General features: G+C 42.4%; 1 non-coding gene across 1 annotated transcript; it reads left to right on the forward strand.

Annotated features, from left to right (window-relative positions):
- Positions 1-3,806: 3,806 nt before the first annotated feature.
- TRNAY-AUA (transfer RNA tyrosine (anticodon AUA)) lies at positions 3,807-3,878 on the forward strand. Its single transcript has one exon. It is a non-coding gene; the product is annotated as a tRNA-Tyr (tRNA).
- Positions 3,879-4,759: the final 881 nt, after the last annotated feature.

Genomic DNA, 4,759 nt, shown 5'->3' on the forward strand with positions numbered 1-4,759 from the left:
CATTCTCTGCAATCACCTGGCTTCCAACTTCACTGTTAGTTGAAACAATTTGAAGAGAACTCCATAGCTCCCATAATCACATCCAAACACCTTCCTGTATTGGGGTCCAGATCCTCTGTTCTTGTTTCTGTCTTCTGTGCTCTTTCCGTACCCCTAAAGTTGTGGCTCAGTTGGTAAATAATCTGCCTGCAATGTGGGAGACCTGTGTTTGATCCCTGGGTTGGGAAGATCCCTTGGAGAAGATATAGGCTACCCACCCCAGTATTCTGGCCTGGAGAATTCCATGGACTGTATAGTTCATGGGGTCTCAAGGAATCGGACACAACTAAGCGACTTTAATTTTCAAAGTCAGACAGCCAACATATATGCTGAACGGCATTCTCATTTATCCAACATTATCACTCTAGCATTTCTCTTTCTCTTGCATCATCAATTCATCACTCTCACTGATTTTTCCCATTAGCCTGGGGAATACTCTTATTTCTCCCATTGTAAACTAAAAACAACCCTCTCACAATCCCATTTCACCCTTCAGCCACTACCCATGTCTTTCCTCCTCCCTTTGCAGCAGAATTCCTTCAATTAGTTGCCGACCTCATGACCTGCAATTCTTCTGTTTGCTCTTAGCCTATGTCATCAACCTTTTGCTCCCACAACTGCACACCAAAAAATGTACTTACTATTGTCACCTTTATGTTCTACTACACTTTTCACTTTCCTGCACTGGAGAAGGAAATGGCAACCCACTCCAGTGTTCTTGCCTGGAGAATCTCAGGGATGGGGGAGCCTGGTGGGCTGCTGTCTATGGGGTCGCACAGAGTTGGACACAACTGAAGTGACTTAGCAGCAGCAGCAAATTGCCCAAATCTTTGGGGATCATCCTTATCAATACATAAGCCAGCTCTGGGAATTGAGAAACAATGAAAGAATCCATCATCCGTCTTGATAAATTGAAGATTAGGTCTCTGGGTCCTCTGCTCAGCCTATGATGCAAGATCTTTTTTCAACTGCAATTTCCTGAACAAACATATTACACAAATTAGCAGGTATATAGGTCAATGAATACCACCCTGAATAACACAAAATTGAATTTACTCCATTCCCTGCCTCTTGTGTACATACACAGTGAAGGGATTGGTGGGGCATGTCAGTTGGCATCTAAACCTCTTCCTGCCATATGGGGCAGTCGTCAAAAAGGCAACATTAATTTATTTGAACAGATTTGTGTCATTGTCTCTCTTAGGAAAAAGGGTCAGAAGAAAACTACTGCTTTTGTTCAAAAATATTCCCCTCCACTAGCCAGGCCTATAACTGACTACATTTGTTAAGTATTCATCTTTAAGGGTTAAAACATTGCTGTCCAATAAATTTATCAGTTACCTAGCCATCACATTAACAGATTTTTTAGGTACTTAATAAGTGACTGACATTCATTAATACATATCAGAGAGTAGGGCCCTGAGGAGGGAAAAGAGTTTGGGAGAGAGGAAAAACCCTAGTGGCATGAGGTCCTGGAGAGGAGTGAGGGGGAAACTGTCGCTTGGAGAGAGGGTTCCCTGGCCATGGCATCTAAGGAGCCAACACCAAAGGATGTGAAGACAAGACATAGAAAGAAGGGGCAGAAGAATATGGACACGCTCAGCTTTCTAAACACTTTTGCCCAAGAGTAATCCTGCCTTTAAGATGCTTGACCTTCATTCTTGCCTCTCAAGGCTACTGTCTTATTTTTAAGCTTGTAAGAGATTACATTCTGATAGAAATGATAACCCCCAGAACCTTATAATACCTATTTTGAGTAAAGGAACAATAAAGTAGGTTATATTTGTTGACTTGAATTGGCTTTGCATCATCTTTTTCCCATTTAAATGTATATTCCTTACATTTTATTTTATTTATTTATTTTTTATTCCTTACATTTTAAATGCATCCTTCCTCCCCTTTTTTGGTCTTTGTGTCTAGTATCCATTTTTTTGCTCAAATGTTGCCTTTCTGTACAGGATGATGAAAGTTCCCCACCTTCCAACTTATTATTCTCTAGTTCAACATTTTCCATTCATATGTATATTATTTTCCCCAAATTACCTGATTATCTGTACTGCTTAAGCAAATATGGCTGTTTTGTTTGCTTGGGGTTTTCTTTACTTTTTTTTTTTTTTTTGGCCTCACCAGTAAGCATGTGGATTTTAGTTCCCTGACCTTCAATCGAACCCACACCTCCTACATTGGAAGGATGGAATCTTAACCACTGGATCAGCAAGGACATTCCATGCAAATGGTTCTAATAAAGCCAATGTATTCTTAATTTCTGGTATATCAATTACCCTCATCTCAACTGGTAATAGAAATAATTCCTTAAAAAATCAGGTGGAGGGATTGAGGCCAACCTTGGAACAGGACAGAAATTAATCTTCTCAGGACTGCAGTTCCCAACCTTAAGCTCAATAGAAGGGTTAGAGCTGGGATCTTAGGATGTTAAAATCAGAGTGAAATTTAGAAAGGACTGTCACACACCAACACTTCAGCATGCTGATAACAAGATGGATGGGCAGAAAAGTTGGAGAGATTTTTGTCCACAGTTTTAAAGCTGCTACTGCTAAGTCGCTTCAGTCATGTCCAACTCTGTGCAACCCCATAGACAGTAGCCCACCAGGCTCCCCTGTCCCTGGGATTCTCCAGGCAAGAACACTGGAGTGGGTTGCCATTTCCTTCTCCAATGCATGCAACTGAAAAGTGAAAGTGAAGTCACTCAGTCGTGTCTGACTCTTCGTGACCCCATGGACTGCAGCCCACCAGGCTCCTCCATCCATGGGATTTTCCAGGCAAGAGTACTGGAGTGGGGTGCCATTGCCTTCTCTGAGCTTTAAAGCTAAACTCTCACGAAAGTTTTTACTAGGTAATATTTTTTGGTCAGAGACCCCAAAGATTCTGGGAAAAGGATTTATACGCAAACAATAAAGTAATGTGAAGCGGTGAGGTCAGTAACTAAGGTCTGGCTGGTGAGGGGGTAGGGAGTATTGAAATCTCCCAGGGCATCTGACTCTCTCCGCGAGTGTGGGCAAAGCAGTCCAGAAGCCCACAGACAACAGGCTGAAAGCAACCAGCAGGAACAGTCCATTATGAGCAAAAGCTCATCTGTACCATTTTTCATAGAGAATTGACTCATGGACACAGCAGGGGAAGAGGAGAGTGGGACAAAATGTGAGAGTAGCATCGACATATATACACGACCATGTGTAAAACAGATAGCTAGTGGGAAGCTGTTGTATAGCACAGGGAGCTCAGCTAGGTTCCCTGGAGGGGTGGAATGGGGGTGGGTTGGGAAGGAGGCTCAAGAGGGAGGCGTTATACGTATACTTAACGCTGATTTGTGTTGTTGCACAGTTGTACAACGGAAACTCCCTGGAGGAGGGCATGGCAATCCACTCCAGTATTCTTGTCTGGAGAATCCCCATGGACAGAGGAGCCTGGGGTTACAGTCCATGGGGTCACAAAGAGACATACCCAGCAGAGTGACAAAGCAAAGCACAGCAGAAACTAACACAACATCGTTAAGCATTTATACTCCAATAATATTTTTTTTTTAATTTCAAAAGACAAAGAAGCAAAAGCTCATAGGAGCTGAGGTTGCTGCACTCAGAAGGAAAAGAGATCCCAAGCAAAGCATCAACAGTGTCTGCTCCAGGCATTGTCTCCAGCTCCACAAGTGTCACTTCATCCTATCACAGCAGGATGGGAGAAGGATATTTTCCCCTTTGGTCCCCTCCTAGGGCTTGTGCAATTAACTTCTAGTATTCTACACCAGGGCTTCCCTGGTGGCTCAGGGGTTAAAGCGTCTGCCTATAATGCAGGAGACCCGGGTTCGATCCCTGGGTCGGGAAGATCCCCTGGAGAAGGAAATGGTAACCCACTCCAGTATTCTTGCCTGGAGAATCCCATGGACAGAGAAGCCTGGTAGGCTACAGTCCAGGGGGTCCCAAAGAGTCGGACACAACTGAGCGACTTCACTTTCACTTTCACTATTCTACATTTAAAATATCATATTCAGATTTCACCTTAATCATGTTACTTGCCTGCTGTGGCTCCCTGTGGTTTAGAGGTTCAAGTCCAAACACTTCAGCTTGACAGTCAAGGTTTTCAAAGACATCATCCTAAACTCTACTTAGAGGCTAGGTTCCAAAAATGAGGAAAGATGTTGTGTTTGAAGCAAAGTGTTAGCTGTTTCTCTTACATCTGACACCTTTCTACCTCCATCCTTTACTGAAGCCAACCAACCTCCCAGCACTGCCTAATCAGCAAATCTCCATCCAAGTCAACCTTGCAAAATCTCACTCTCAGTGTGTTATTTGGTACAATCCTTTCTGATCACATTTACTTAAAAGAATACCTTGTCCTCTGAGATACCATTACTAGTTTTATCTCAACTATGCATTTGGCAATATTTATCCTGTGAAATCTTTCCTTTGAAGTTCTTTACTGATTTTAATTAACAGACTTCATTTTTTTTAGGCTAGTTTTTAAGTTTATAGAAAAACAGAGCAGAAAAGTAGGAAGCTCCCATATACTCCCTGTCTCCTCTGCCTTTAATTTCCATTATAATCATCTTGTATTTGTGTGGTACCCTTGTCACAACTGTGGAACCAATACTGAGCCAAACTAATCTATTAGTTCACATTAGATTTCACTCTCTGTGTTGTCCAGTTCTCTTAATTTTGACAACTGCACAAGGTCATGTGTCCCCCATTATATTCTCATACAGAAG

The sequence above is a fragment of the Bos javanicus genome, chromosome 12 (genome assembly GCF_032452875.1).
Source record: "Bos javanicus breed banteng chromosome 12, ARS-OSU_banteng_1.0, whole genome shotgun sequence".
Classification (NCBI taxonomy): domain Eukaryota; kingdom Metazoa; phylum Chordata; class Mammalia; order Artiodactyla; family Bovidae; genus Bos; species Bos javanicus.